The 14,396-nt window shown below is 40.9% G+C and overlaps 1 protein-coding gene across 3 annotated transcripts in view; it reads right to left on the bottom strand.

Annotated features, from left to right (window-relative positions):
- Positions 1 to 14,396, bottom strand: part of LOC115045555 (RNA-binding motif, single-stranded-interacting protein 3) — a 107,377-nt gene that overhangs the window by 34,314 nt on the left and 58,667 nt on the right. The gene's annotated exons all lie outside the window — the stretch shown is intronic.

Here is a 14,396-nt window from a genome sequence, read left to right as displayed (position 1 = left end):
GTTCATAAATACATCTCTGAATCTTTGTAAATAATCAGTGTTATTAGGTCTCATAATGAGCACTTGCTTGCGTTCATTAGTTTATTATTTTTTTAGGGAACAGAATTTATGCTGTCCATCATTAATCATTAATTAGTAAAGTTCACTGATAGTGAAGAGTTGAAATGCCGTATTCATTTTCATTCCAGGTGGATATTTCTTGACACAAGATTGCCCTCATATGAACCAAAACAGTTTCTTTCCCCTCCGGAGTATGTTAAAAAAAAAACTCAAAACTGAGTGAGAGAAATGAAAGTGTTGACAATAACCCTCCATTAAAAGCTAGTTTTGCAGCAGTGAATGCATTAAAGGTTAAGGCTGTGCCACTTTAGCTGTTTATTTCCATATTTATGATTGAATATCCTTCTGCAAAATATGTGTGAACTTAACTCAAGTGGCAAACTCTCCTCAAAAGAGGAATAAACATTTCATCGGAAAGACAGCACGCCAGCTTTACTCTCAGAACCCCTGAAGCAATAAGGTAAGCCCCTCAGGATTCATTGATGTTAGCAGAGCTGCATTCAATTTTTTCCCGGAGAAACGGGGGAACCTCCCTCTAATGTATCTCTACGTTAGTTAGGCCAGCATACGTCAATTATTTTCGTTCTGTTTGGCAGCACTCCATTGAATTGATCCTCTGCTGGAGTGTACATGTTTGTGGGACGTGTGTGGAACAACAGTGCTTTGCAATTACAGAGGAATGGGAGTAAGGGAGGATTTAAATGCACGTGCTCCAGTTACACAAACTCGAAGAAGAGGTATAACACATGTATATTCTGCAGATTATTTAATCTAACATATCTGGATACACAGTCCCACCACTGTGCCTCTGTTATGGCTGCCCTGGCTGACTCTCTTTTACGCTCTAACGATGCTTATGTATAAACTTGATACCATTGTGTGTTTATATGCATGCAACACAGAACATTTCATTATAATCAGCGAGCAGGATTCCTGGAAAGCTCTTCCTTGTATAAACATTAGTGTCTCCCATCTTTTATGTTCCTCACATCTCATGTGCATGATTCCAGATGTCAGAAACATGTGTAACACTGTACTGACATAAAAGTGTGTACAAGGTTGTGTGACGGCCTCAGGCCTTTTGGGTAAATGTTGGCTTGTTTTCCCCCCACGCTTCCTGCCTCTTTCAGGTTGCCTTGATGGTCCCTCCCACCCCATCAGGGACTGCAATCACCTGCTGGCAGCCTGTGTAAAACGGGCATTTCCAAGACGGCCTCTCTCTCTCTCTCTCTCTCTCTCTCACTCTCCAGGAAGGCTGGCGCCTGTCAGACACCCTCTTTTGGTTTTTGCTTTTGGGTTTTGTCTTTTGCTTTGATTATTTACTGTAGCCTTCGGTCCAGGCTATTTTGACTTTATAGTGTCCTAAATTTGTTATCTTTAATAAATAATTCCTTGAAACTTGACATTGTTCCATTTGTTTCCAAAAAAACAAAAGAAATTAAAGCTGCAAGCAGCAATGAAGGGCCCTCACACACTTGTGCATCTCGGACCGTGCCCTGGACACGCCCCAAACCAAACACCTTAAAACTTGAAACGTGTTGTTGCGAGTGGTGTGCGTTCAGTGTATTGTGAGCCTCGGGTACGTCGCATCAGAGAGCATGCATCAGCTTTACGTCACGTGGAAGTGTACATTGTGGAAAATACATCCTTTAAATTGGACCATTTTTGCGTAATGGGGCTGACTCCAGTGGGCCTGAGCTACTATTGACACATGGGCTTGTTCAGAATGGGAGTGTGAAGCAGTGTGTAAACTTCCAAGCAGATTGGACAACGCATGTTGGATTTATAACAAATTCCTGTTATGAGTGTCCATTCTGAGGCGTTAGAGAACTTCCACCAATCATGTCATGTTGTAGTGTAGGATGTGGAGAACACATCCTGTAAATATCATGCAAAATTGATGATCTTGGTGTTGGTAGGCTGACGTCCTCCGTCCAGTAGGCGGCGCTCTGCATGCAACTCCGTATTTACATGTAGTGGTGTATGAACAGGTGTACAAAAGCTGCTGCAGATTGGATACTATATTATAGATAAGAGTTATAATTGTGTCCTGTTACACGTGGCACTGGAGAACATCCACCGATGTTATCTCATGCCATGTTGTAGCATAGGTATTGAGATGACACTGAGCGAATATGAAGTCATTTGGATGAAAACTTGAGGAGGAGTTTGTTAAAGTGCAATATGTGGAAATCGGCGAAATTCTGAAAATTCCGAAAATTCCGAAACTCTGAAAACTCTGAAAATTCCGGACTTCCTGTTGGGTCCTTGTGCAGCTCGTCATGATTCATATGTGTACCAATTTTCGTTCATGCACGTCAATCCTGAGTGATTGGCTCAGCAAAAGGTGGCGCTGAGGAACCATTTTTTGATGTGTATTTCTGCAACCAGTTCTGACATGCTGTCTGAATTTCAGGAGTTTTGGGATATGACTAAGTCCCCAAAAACGCTGTCCAAACAGGAAGAATAATCATAATGCTAACGTGGGCATATAGAATGTATCACTCGCTATATACAGCCATCTGCATAGTTATAACATATTTAGTTAGATTTTTGGGCTAAGGCGAAAAAACAGCATGTGAATGTGTTTAGTGAATACGTCTACCAAGAAAAAGCTGCTCTGTGTGGTATAAACCTAAAAATTTCATTTATCCATGGAGGATTTTCCTTTGCATGTACCAGAGCAGTATGATTTCAAGAGTGGGAGCTCCAATCCGGCTGACTGTGACCAAAGCCATCAATGCAGTCAGTGGCTCAGAGTGAGCAGAACAGCTTGAGTAAAGAAGTCTGAAATATTTACCTTTCTTTCTAAGTCTGAATATCTCCCTTCGTCAGCAGGGAATTTCCTTTGGCAGTGTCCAATACACAGTGGCAAAGTTGTCTTCCCACACAGGGCAACTGGCAGTGAATGTAATCCTTTACGTTTGCACGCAAGCTTGTGTATTTGCATGTGTGTTAGTACATTTATACAAGCAGTTACAGATGAAAGCAGCAACATCATCTTCCTGAGAGTCACACCACTGAAAGCATCAAACCGGTGCAAATATAGTTTCATTGCTTTTCAGAGCAAACCATATAAAAATGCTCATTGGCAGGGTAAGTTTAATTCAACCAGTCATGTATTAACACATCCGTCAGGTGCCAGGCTTTGCAAGCTGCAGTCATTCCTCTTGTGTGAACTGGAAATTAAACGTGATCTTGTTAAATGTTCTACCACTGTAAGTGATGGATGGGAAAAATCTGCAGGCGGCGTGGCATCAGAATGCATTATGGGAGGAAAGGTAGCTGGTGGAAGCAGTGTGAACCTTGGATGTTACATCGACACGTACCACCTATCTAAACAACGCTACAGACCAAGTTCAGCCCTTCGTGAAAAAACGGTGTTCCCTAATGGCAGGGGCCTCTTTCAGCAGGATAATGCTTCCTGCTACACTGCACGCTGCAAAAATAATTTAGGAACAGTCTGAGTAACCGAAGGTCGATACGCTGACGTCCAAATTCCCACATCTGTAGAGTGGGATGTCCTGGACAAATGTATCTGATCCACGGTGATCCATCTCAACTTCTAATGTCTCCCTGCCAAATACTCTCTTTCAGAGGTGTACTGGAATTCATGGCTCATTGGATCAGGGAAACTAAAGAGGGATCTATACACTGCTCAGGAAGTCAGTCATAAGATTATGGCTGATGAGTGGATGTGGGATTTGCATTAGGAAGTGATCTGTCCAGTTAAAACAAGCAACGGCTGTTTTATTTCCACTAATATACTACTGCATGTTGCTTTTGTTGGAACAAAGTCCAACGTGAGAATCATTTAAGCCTTTAAAAACCGAAAAAAAAAAAAAAAAATTAACTTCACAGTGTAATAAACATGTCTACACATTTTACTAATAAAAAGTGAAAACTCTTATTAGGCTGCTTGGGTTTTACTAACCGAGCGCTGTGATTGCAGTTCGGGACATACAGACATATCTGACTATGGGGTGGATTTACTGAAGATATACCCGTGGTTAAAAACAATTAGGCCATGGCACCACGCTCAGGTCTGGGTTGACAAACAGGGAACATGCAGTACAGGCCAAAGGTTTGGACACACCTTCTCATTCAAATGAACAGGAAAGTGTGTCCAAACTTTTGGCCTGTACTGTAATTAGATGCCCACCTGCTGTGAGACAACTTTCTCAATAAAACATTTTAATAAAATTTTTACAAATAAAAAAGACTTTTATCGCTCACCAAATAGATTCAACAGTGAAATGCTGTCTAACGCTAATAAAGGCACCATTAGATATCCAAGTTACAGGCACTCACTGGAAGAATCACAGGAGAAACCCAAACACATCTCTCACTCTTACTAGCTACTGAGCTCTTATCATTCAAACAAATGAGCTCCGGAGTACTCCTGAGGCTACGCTCTGCTGCGCTTCATGCTCATACTGTGGCTGTGGACTTTGTCATAACCAACAATTGCTTGTTCATGGAGACACAAAGGAATTTCAGTTTTTCAATCTAGAGTTATACTGTGTGTAGCTGAATTTCCCCTGGCCTTCTGTGGAGGTAGCACAAGCAAAATCCTGTTCTGCCGCTTCTTTTATTTATTTTTTTGGAAAGCCCTAAAAAGATTAAATGGTAAAACAGAAGATTTCCTACCCCTGTGGTCAATGTGGTTACAAGCTAATTTCATCCAAAGACAATACATCTTAAACAAAATCTCACAGTGGTTTGCCCAATTTCAGCTAAAAGTGGGTCAGCTGTTTTGTTTCGGCACACGTTTTCTGTGCTATGCCGTTACTTTAACAAGGGATTTGTGCAAAGAAGAAGGATGTCATAGCCTCTCCTCCACGCCTCCAGTCACTGATTATGATACATGGTTGTGCCGTCTCTTCCACTGCCTTTCTGAAAATCCCTAGTTTTCTTTGTGTATTCCATCTCGTCTCAAGCCAGGGAAATCAAGAGTGAGATGGATCCAAAATTAACAGGGGTACCATGGTGGGTTATTGAAATCACATTAGACTCCACCTGAATCTCTCCAGGCTCAGTTGCCAGTAAAACACATTTATTTGCACAAATACTTCTGGGATATGAACTAAGTGTTTTGGAGCACCCGTGTGTGAATGAACTCTGCTTGACTTTGCTCAAAGTTATTTCTTAGCGATCTCACTCTCACTGTGCTTGTTGCTAATGACTCACCTCTCTCTCCCTCTCTTTGTCCCGTCTCTCCCTATGCTGCTTTGTCTCTCTGCCTTTTTGTCTCACCCCCCACCCGACTCTCTCTCTGTAACATCTGTCATGAGCTGGAAACAGCTTCACACCAACTTTGCCTCTCCCCAACTGTGTAGCCTGCCAGTGAGTCAGCCTGTGTTTTCAGCCCCATTAAACCTCATTGCTGCATCATTATAGCAGGTCTGTGCCTCTTATCGCGCTACTTCCTGGTTACCTTGCAATGCCACAACACCTGCCGGAGAGCTGGAGGGTAAAGAGGGGGCAAAGGCATGGCTAAATAGCTGTGAAAAACACAAGCTCAGTCTATATGCTGGAGGGATGCATTGGAAGTGAGACGATACTCGAATGGCACATTTCTTCGCCATCCCACTTGCATCTCAAATAGCAGCACTCCACATCACAAAATGACACATTATGGCCTCTCACAACCCCGAACAAGAATGAGTGGTTATAAATAATGTATGGATGGAAAGAAGAGGGGAAAAAAAAAAAAGTAAGACAAGATGTAGGCAGTGAGCAACAACGAGCAGGGCCCTCTCATAGACACAGTATATGATTAGGGAAATCAGACTCTCTGTTCATTATGTGTTGACTCCCTCCACTTACCATTCCATCTTGTCTTTCACTTAATCCTGCTCATTTCCTCTTTTAATCCATCTGTTCTTACTTCTCTTTTGCCCTTATTCAGCCCACCTCCTCTCTAACCTCAACTTCCTACTTTCTCATGCTTACCCTTACCCCCCTCCTCTTGTCCTTTCCCTTTCTACCAACTTGCTATTCGCCCCTCCTCTTCCTCAGATTAAAGTCTAATCTCCTATAATGGTAGCCTTGCAGTCTAAAATGTTATCTGAATGCTTAATTAATATTTAAAGAGCAGAATTTCTCTCCTCGCCCTTCACATCCTTCTTGTCCTTTTCCCTCTTGCATCTTTATTTCTTTTCAATGTCTTCCATTTGCCTACTCATACCATTCACATCTTTACTCTCCCTTATTTCCATCCAGCTCTCGCTGCCATCGCTCCCTCTCTCTTTATTTCTGCCTTCCTCCATCTTCTTCATCTTCAAGCCAAGTTTCTAATCTTTCATAATGATTGTCTGGGTATCTAAATGCTCTCTAACGGCTTAATCAATAGTTAATGAACATGCCATAAATACTTCATGAACCCTAAACCCTGAAATCCCCAGGGTTTCATTAAAACATAGAGATATACACTTTTACCCATTTTCATGATGACTCCAGGCTCAGTGAAATCAACCCTGGATCCCGGATATTACCTCATCATTTGATGCTCTGGCCAGTTCATATTAGGAGGCATTGTGTTTGGCTGCTGCCACTGCTTGCGAGTGTACATGTGTTTGTTCTTGTGTTGAAAGCAGAGAGCACTAAAACTTGTCATAGATGTCTATCGCCCACCTACCAAAAAAACTGTAATATTCAGACACGATCAAAATTCTTGAACCAATACTGCACATTTCAGCTGGCTAAAGGCCTCTGTAATGTCAGTGTTCTTGCAAGAAGAGCTACTGCTTGTTATTTCCTCCATATATTTGTGTGCTCGATGTGTCCAGAGAATTGGGTTTCATTTGAAATAACACAAAAAGGGCAGAGAGTTTATCTCGCTTGTCACGTCCTTTCAACCTCCAAGAAATAGCAACTTTTCAAGCAGAAGAAGAAAATACTAAGATTGATCCGTGCACTTGTAAATTCTGAAGCACTTTTTTTTTTTTTTGTTGTAGTTAATTGGCTACAAAGGTCATTTAGCTTAAGTGACCTTTAAAATACTGAGCTAACAGTCAAGGATCATTAGAGTTGGTGTTATAGGCTTTTCAAGTGATCGCATACTTATCAAAATATTCAGACGCAGAAAAGCTGTTTTCCACTCAGTGACTCTATAGCGACTGTGGAATGGCAAAGAAACACCAACTATTCAAAGAAATGGCATCGCACTTGACTAAGTGAGAGACTGACTATGTTTCAATATTTAATTCAGTTTCGTGATGGGCAGAACGTTTTTACTCCCTCTGGCTTCCAACGCTGCCTGGGTCTTCACACTCTGCATGACTCATTTGAAGCAATAAGAGAGGCCTTTCTAGATAATGGGGAGTGCACGCTCGGACACAAACACACACACACACACACACACACTCACACGAACACAGTTCTCACATTTTCTAGTCACACATGCAGTTATTACTAAATTCAACCATTGATTTACATGTTTGCCACTCTCCCTCTCTCTGCAGTTCTGTTTGGCTCCACTGTTCTCTCTCTCCCTGCAATTTTAACATTGTTTCTCCACTTTTCATCCCATCCTTCTCTTTTTTTTCCACTCACACTGTCTCTACTGTGTGTATTTAAAGGCCAGTAATTCATCACAGAGTCAGAGCAGAATGCAGTTCCCGCTGCACACCAGTGTGCAGGCTGCTTGTCTGCCAGCCATCCAGAGCTGGAATCAATCACCCAATTCTGAGACACTGAAACCATCAGAGAGGGTCAGATACAGATAGAAAAGAGAGATGCACACACAAAGAAAGCTCGATAGGTGGAGAAAGAGTGGAGGTGTACGTAAGGAGAGACAGCAAAGCTCTGGGAGGATTAAGTTAACATTTCCTGATCAAAATGCATCTTCAATTGATCTAATCTATTTCATTTTAAATGTAATTAGTAGTATATATATAGATATAGATATAGAACATACAACATACGTACAAAAAGTCGCCTGATTGTAATTTCACGTGTTCTCCTGTTGGTTGTTGTTTTGTTTTGTTTTTTTGGTGTGGATGTACTTGTTTACTCTCCAGACTAACCACACAAACACAACTTATGAGTGTGGGCTTGATTCCTAACAGCTGAGCTGTCGTGGTGTCATTTCCTGTGGTTGTGTGGTTGTTGTGACTTCTTTCTGGCTCCATCCTGAGCCAACTTTTTCAATCAAGAAACTCAAACATGGCATTTAGAGTCATTGAAAAGACCCAAACCTTCTTATCATGTGTGGATCCATGAAACAAAGGCCCGTGATCCATTTTTGGTTTAAGATTACAAAATTGGATGACTAGTGAAATGTCTGAGCTTCCACTGTGGGAATCCAATTATGGAAAATCCATTTTTATAGTCTTGCCGCAAAATATAAAACACGTGTTTATGGTCGTAGATGCAAAACACATCATGGTTGTTTCCCTCACAACACAGATCGCTTTGGGTTACAATGTGACGATACCAAGACAAGCAACCATGCCAAGGCCCTACTATAACACACAAAACCCCGTGTAGAGGGATTACACAAACAAACACCTACACATAATAAACACAATGGCAAAAAACAACTTCAGTGTGTACAGCGCATACACATCCTGCTGTCCTCCACTCTCTTTCTTTTCTCCCTCTTCTCCTCTGAAGCACTGAATGCTGTAATCAATGCTAATGGGACTCAGCTGTTGGCCAGTCTAATTACCTGGAATGTAGACGGATGATCTTGGACACACACGCGCGCGCGCACGCACGCACTTTACTATCGTGCACCTGCCACTCAAATAAGTGCACGTGTCCAAGCATTAGGAAGTGCTTGTGTGCATGCGCTAAAGAAAAAAAAAAAAGCTGTGAGTTATCACGTGTACACGAAGCCAAAGGTCAATAAAAGCTCAAAAATTTCCATTCCCTCTCCGAGTCGGGATTTCCCAGGGAGTAGCCTGGCAGAGGAGAGCTGAATGTTAATTTTACATGAAAACCTCTCTCTGGTCTCTATTTTGCTGTTTCTTATTAAATGAATCATTCCAGTAATTTTCCACCTGGGTCATACTTTCTCCTCATCTTTATCCATGGAAATTCTCTGCCATTTGACAAAAACTAACCTCAGGAAGGCATGGTGGAAGGAGTTTAAAACAATCAGCCAGGGTCGAAGTAAAAGTGTGGGGGGGAGGGAAAAAAAAAAAAAAAAAACAACCCTGAATGGAAATTCAAGATCATTTATTTTTGAGACTTTTTAAACACTTTCAATGACAGATCAATGATAGAGCAGCATGCCCAATGCTTGGAAATGCATTATACAGGAATGAATAACTTTTGCCTTTTAGAGTTCAGACAGAGCTGAGTGAAATGCTGGCCAGAACATAAGGCATCAAATATCAACACATATCTTCAGCTCTCCAGACAACAATAGAACAACCTATCCACACATCCAATTAGCAAATATAAAAGACACTGAGGTGCACATTCCACAAATAATTTTTAAAGCAAGTTTTTATATGTCTGATAGATTTGAGGCTGTGTCAGCCTGATGTCGTAGTGTCTGTCTGAGTAGAGAGCAGGCTTCAGGGAAATCCTTGCTCTAAATGATTAATAGAGTCTGGAACCAAGGAGGGGAGTCTCTGACTCTGCAGGTACACATCCTGTTGACGCCAGTGAGAGCGTGTGTGTGTGTGTGTGTGTGTGTGTGTGTGTGTGTACATTTGATGCAGTACCATCACAGTTTCACTGTTTCATGGCAGTTTAGAGAGATTCAGTCATGATGGCAGCTACACACAATTAATAACATAAAAAAAACAAACAAACAAACAAACAAAAAAAAACATACGATTAAAAGAGGTGATAAATGCAAGACCAAGAAAAATATCTAAATGTCTAACTAACTCACACAAGGGCAGTTCAGCAGAGAGCCAACATTTCTACAATGTCTTTAAATTAAGGTATTAAATTAGAGAACAAAATGAAAGATTATGTGTGAACTGGATGCTTTATTGGTCTTTTATGAATCCTCAAGATATAAAACTAAATAGATAAATAAAAAAGACCAATAATTGTTCTTTGTAGAAAGTCACTTATTGTAGACCAGAGCTGATTTTTTTTTTTCGTAGTGTATCTTTGCGACTGCAAAGTAACCTCTTTACACAGCGTACAATGAAGTCATTCCACTTTAGTGCCAATATTTTTTAAACAACCAGTTACGATGATTAATGGATTGAAACACCAGAAAACTGTAGTAATCAGCTATAGCCATCATTTTAATAAAAAGGGTAGTACTGCCTGGTGTTGCACCCTCTAATTCTTTCTGATAAATAAAGTGTTCCTATCTGTCTATGAAGGGTTTATGTTTCTATAGATTCTTGTGAAAGACGTTATTTTATACAGCGATGGTACCTCTGCTTTATTGGAGAGTGTCCTATATTGAACATCCCAAAATGTTTTGAAAAGAAAATGAGCTGGTCAAGAGTGGGACTCAAACCTTGTAGTCCCGGCTGCATGGTCTGCAGCCTACATTGTGACCTTGCACTCCATCTGTTTGCAGATTAAAAGCAGGCTCAACTCTGCTCTGAAAATGGCTTACACACAGCACTACCTCTTCTATCTTTCTCTTCCCTGCTTTCACCAAACTGCTCTTTGATTGTCTGCCTGCATCAGAGTATTTCATTAAAAGAATGCAATAAACCAGAGGGCTTACTGGATTGCTGGATTATCATTGAAGAAGCACTTTCTTTGATAAGGGAACAGAAAATTAATAAAGAAAGTTTTTAGATAAACTTATTGAATCAAGCATTTTTTTTTGTTTGTTTTTTTTTTCCCCTTTTCTAACTTCTTTTCTGCTGCTAATGGTATGTGGCTTGTCCTCAGACAAATCATTGGAAAATGAGGTTAAGAGCCACAGCTAGAGAGAAAACAAATTAAAAGGAAACTGCAAAATTAAAAAAGTTCAGAAAAAGTGCAGGGGAGGAGTAGGTTTGTGCTCTCGGCACCACAGTGATTAAAACATAAAGCACTGGCTCAGACACAAGAATCACATTGGCTCAGAGGGGGAAAAGGAGCTGCATTTGACTCTGACCAAAGTTGGCATGCTTTTTTTTTTTTTTAGCACCTGTCGTGTTGCATCTTCTACACGTATGAGAAGGAGGAAACTGTAATTGAAAAGATGTATAGAAAAATAACCGAATCTCAAATTCTAATTTCATGCAGCATATTGGCGATTACTGAGAAAAAAACCAAAACAATGTCCAGAAAAATCCCCAAAACAAAACACAACACAACATAAAAACCATCATACATCTATTACATGTTGGATTTGACCATTTACGGATTTTCAGGCATATTCTTCTAGGGGATAAGAACAGAGAAGTCTGTGTTGGAGTGTAAATAAGGGGCTTTAAGGCAAAGGCTACAACCTTATTTTCACCTTAACTGCATTGCAGTAAAAGGCTGAAAATGAGACTGTCATGTCATCCAAGGGCATATAACACTTGCAGCACTTTTAAAAGTTATACAAGCTGGTTGACTTGCTGTATAACAGAGAGCTAAGCTGCCCATGTCCACCCACACCTTCTGCTGGTCTCCGCTGTAAAGTCCTGAAGGAGACGAACGCTGGTTTACACTTCAATAAAATACCTTTTTCATCAACTCTGTTGTTCTCTCGGCATCTGTGTGAATCGTGCCTGACCTTCATGCAACCAAAATATCATGGGGCAGTAATAAAAAAGAAGTTTGAATTTCATCCCCATTTTTGAATGATTAGTAATTATCTGTGCCATTTAATTACATCCAGATATCCCAGCAAAGTAAGATCAGTGACTCTGACATACCTGACATATCTGAGCATCTAATTTCTTCCATCATCCAAAACAGCTCTACCACCACTGCTGATGTTCTTTTGTCCTCATTATTTTAAACACTGTGTCTTGCAGGGATTTGTTGAATTTAACGAAGTATTGATTTAATCACAACTTCGTGTGTACTTGGTTGATTTTCACACAATGTGATATGATTGAGCAGCCATGTTGGCGCATGGCTGGTTTCCCTGGTTTACACATGCTCATGCACACACACACACACACACACACACGTACACTGTGTGTGTGTGTGTGTGTGTGTGTGTGTACACGTGTCAATTCTGTGTGTTTTGCACTTCCACCTGATACTATTTCATCCTGATCAATGCCTTCGTCCTGCAGATCCAAAGCTTGAAAGCCATGGCCTGTTGCCATGGTTATCTCTATTTGAAACCGGAGGGATTAACCTCCAGGGGATGGCTTGGGAGAGGGAGAAAAGGAGGCAGGGTGAGGGATGAGAGAGAAGAGCAGAACAAGGAGTGAAAAACAACTACGTGTGAGAGGTATATAATAATAGAAATAGATAAAGTCAAAGACCAATACTAGAGGGAAATAGATATAGATAGATATAGCCTATAGATAGACAGACTGACAAAGAGCCAGAGAGAGAAAGAGACGTTAGGACACAACACAGAAGGAGGGAGTAAAAGTGATAGTGGGCCTAAAAGTGAACAAAGGTAAGGGCTGGTGAGGTTAACATGTTGCTAAATCCTTCTTGTGCACTGCATCGTGTATAACACAGAATGCTCAACCATCTACGACCACAGTGCGTCAACAATACAAAAGCTGCCAAATATGAAAAGAGTTGAGTGACTGACTTAATTATCCCAAATATACTTTATTCCTTTCTTATATTCTGGTTTGGTTTGACTCAGCTTGGTTTGCCTTGGTTACACAGAAATCACTGGCATATAATCCAAAACTAAATATTGGGATTTTTCTCATTGGTTGACATTACGCCTTATTATGAAGAACATTAAAACATACTGTAGGCAGTGCCATTGCACTCTCAGCACAACCAGCTCCATAAACCATTTTCTTTCTCAAGCAGAAGTGCGTGAGTTTGAACTTGAGCCCCCTGGTATAAGAACAGTCTCTGTGCTACAGGCGACGCATTCAAAGCAACATGTCGCAGCTTGAAGGGGAATTTATTTAATATTCTGGCAGAAAATAAAAGCATGTAAACTGTACCAGTTTTGCATCAGAAGGTGGCTTTTTGAAGATACAAGTTCTTTGCAGTGTGCAGACTCTCTGAGGATGTGTGTATGGTGTGTGTTGCTGTGGTGCTCAGATGAGAGGGGAGAGATTTTCTAGCCGCCTTTAGATGTCGGGAAGAGGGCACAGTGGGGCCAGCTGACAGCTTGGCGGACCAAGGTTATTTACTTTTAGAAAGGGAAAACTAGCCTGATTCAGCAAATACTAAAGGGCAGCCAAACACACACACACACACACACACACACACACACACACACATACATACAAGACACATACATAGACATGGACATTTCCAGCACCTTCACTCTCACATGGATGCACCAGTGAGTCCACATACATAGTACTCGAACACATGCACACTCACACTCACTGCCAAGAGGTTAAATAGACTCATCGCTGGAACACCACTGAGAAAACAGCAGCCTAATTACCATCATATCCTCCACCAAGGACACCTCATGACAGCACACTCACATTCATCTATTCATTCTTACCTGTACAAACCACATCCTTCCCTCTTACAAAGCCATTAGGCTCTAACAAGGGTTCTTAAACTCTCCCAGCCCAAACTTAGCAGGTTTAGCGTGCTCCTGAGACACCGCCTTGTTAAAGCTTCATCATCGGAGCACCCACCACAAACCAGTCTGTGCTCCATTTCGGTTCCCAGCTGTGCCATAATCCCAAATTGTACTTGTAAAGGATCTGATAACCAAGAACCCACCACGACACTCTCGGCCAATAAATAATGACCTTCTCTCAAATACACACAGCGCACACTCCTTCATACACAGGACACATAAAGAGGATTGAAGCTGTTTACACATGATTTATTGAAATGGTGTTTGTGAGTGCATGAACGTCTACACTTAACATTCATAGCATAAGGAAGCCAGGAAGTTTTATCCACTTGCTGGGCAACAGATCCTAATGTTCAATTTGTCCTATGCAGGTACAGTGTAAATTTTCCTGAACTAAGGTCTTGCAGGGGATGTAAATTCAAAGCTATCTAAGTCATCTGTACATTTTATTTTTAGCGGCAACTGGAAGGTAAAACTGTAAAAGTGCTGTGCAGAGTTATTTATAATTTTATTTGACTTCACCATTACATAGGCAAAAGATTTAATTCCCATGACTGTTTACAGTGACTTTTGCTACAAGCTATTAACTCACATTGAGTTAAAAGATATTTCATAGCTAAGGTAAAGATAATCAAATTTTTCGAGTGCTGTAAAGTTCAACAAAATGAACATAACTGTAATTACTTTTGCATCTACATTCAAGGGCTTGAAGAGCAACGTTAGAAAGAAA

Source organism: Echeneis naucrates, chromosome 6, assembly GCF_900963305.1.
Source record: "Echeneis naucrates chromosome 6, fEcheNa1.1, whole genome shotgun sequence".
Taxonomy (NCBI): domain Eukaryota; kingdom Metazoa; phylum Chordata; class Actinopteri; order Carangiformes; family Echeneidae; genus Echeneis; species Echeneis naucrates.
The sequence above is the reverse complement of the archived record's forward strand: the minus strand, read 5'-3'. Positions and strand labels throughout refer to the sequence as shown.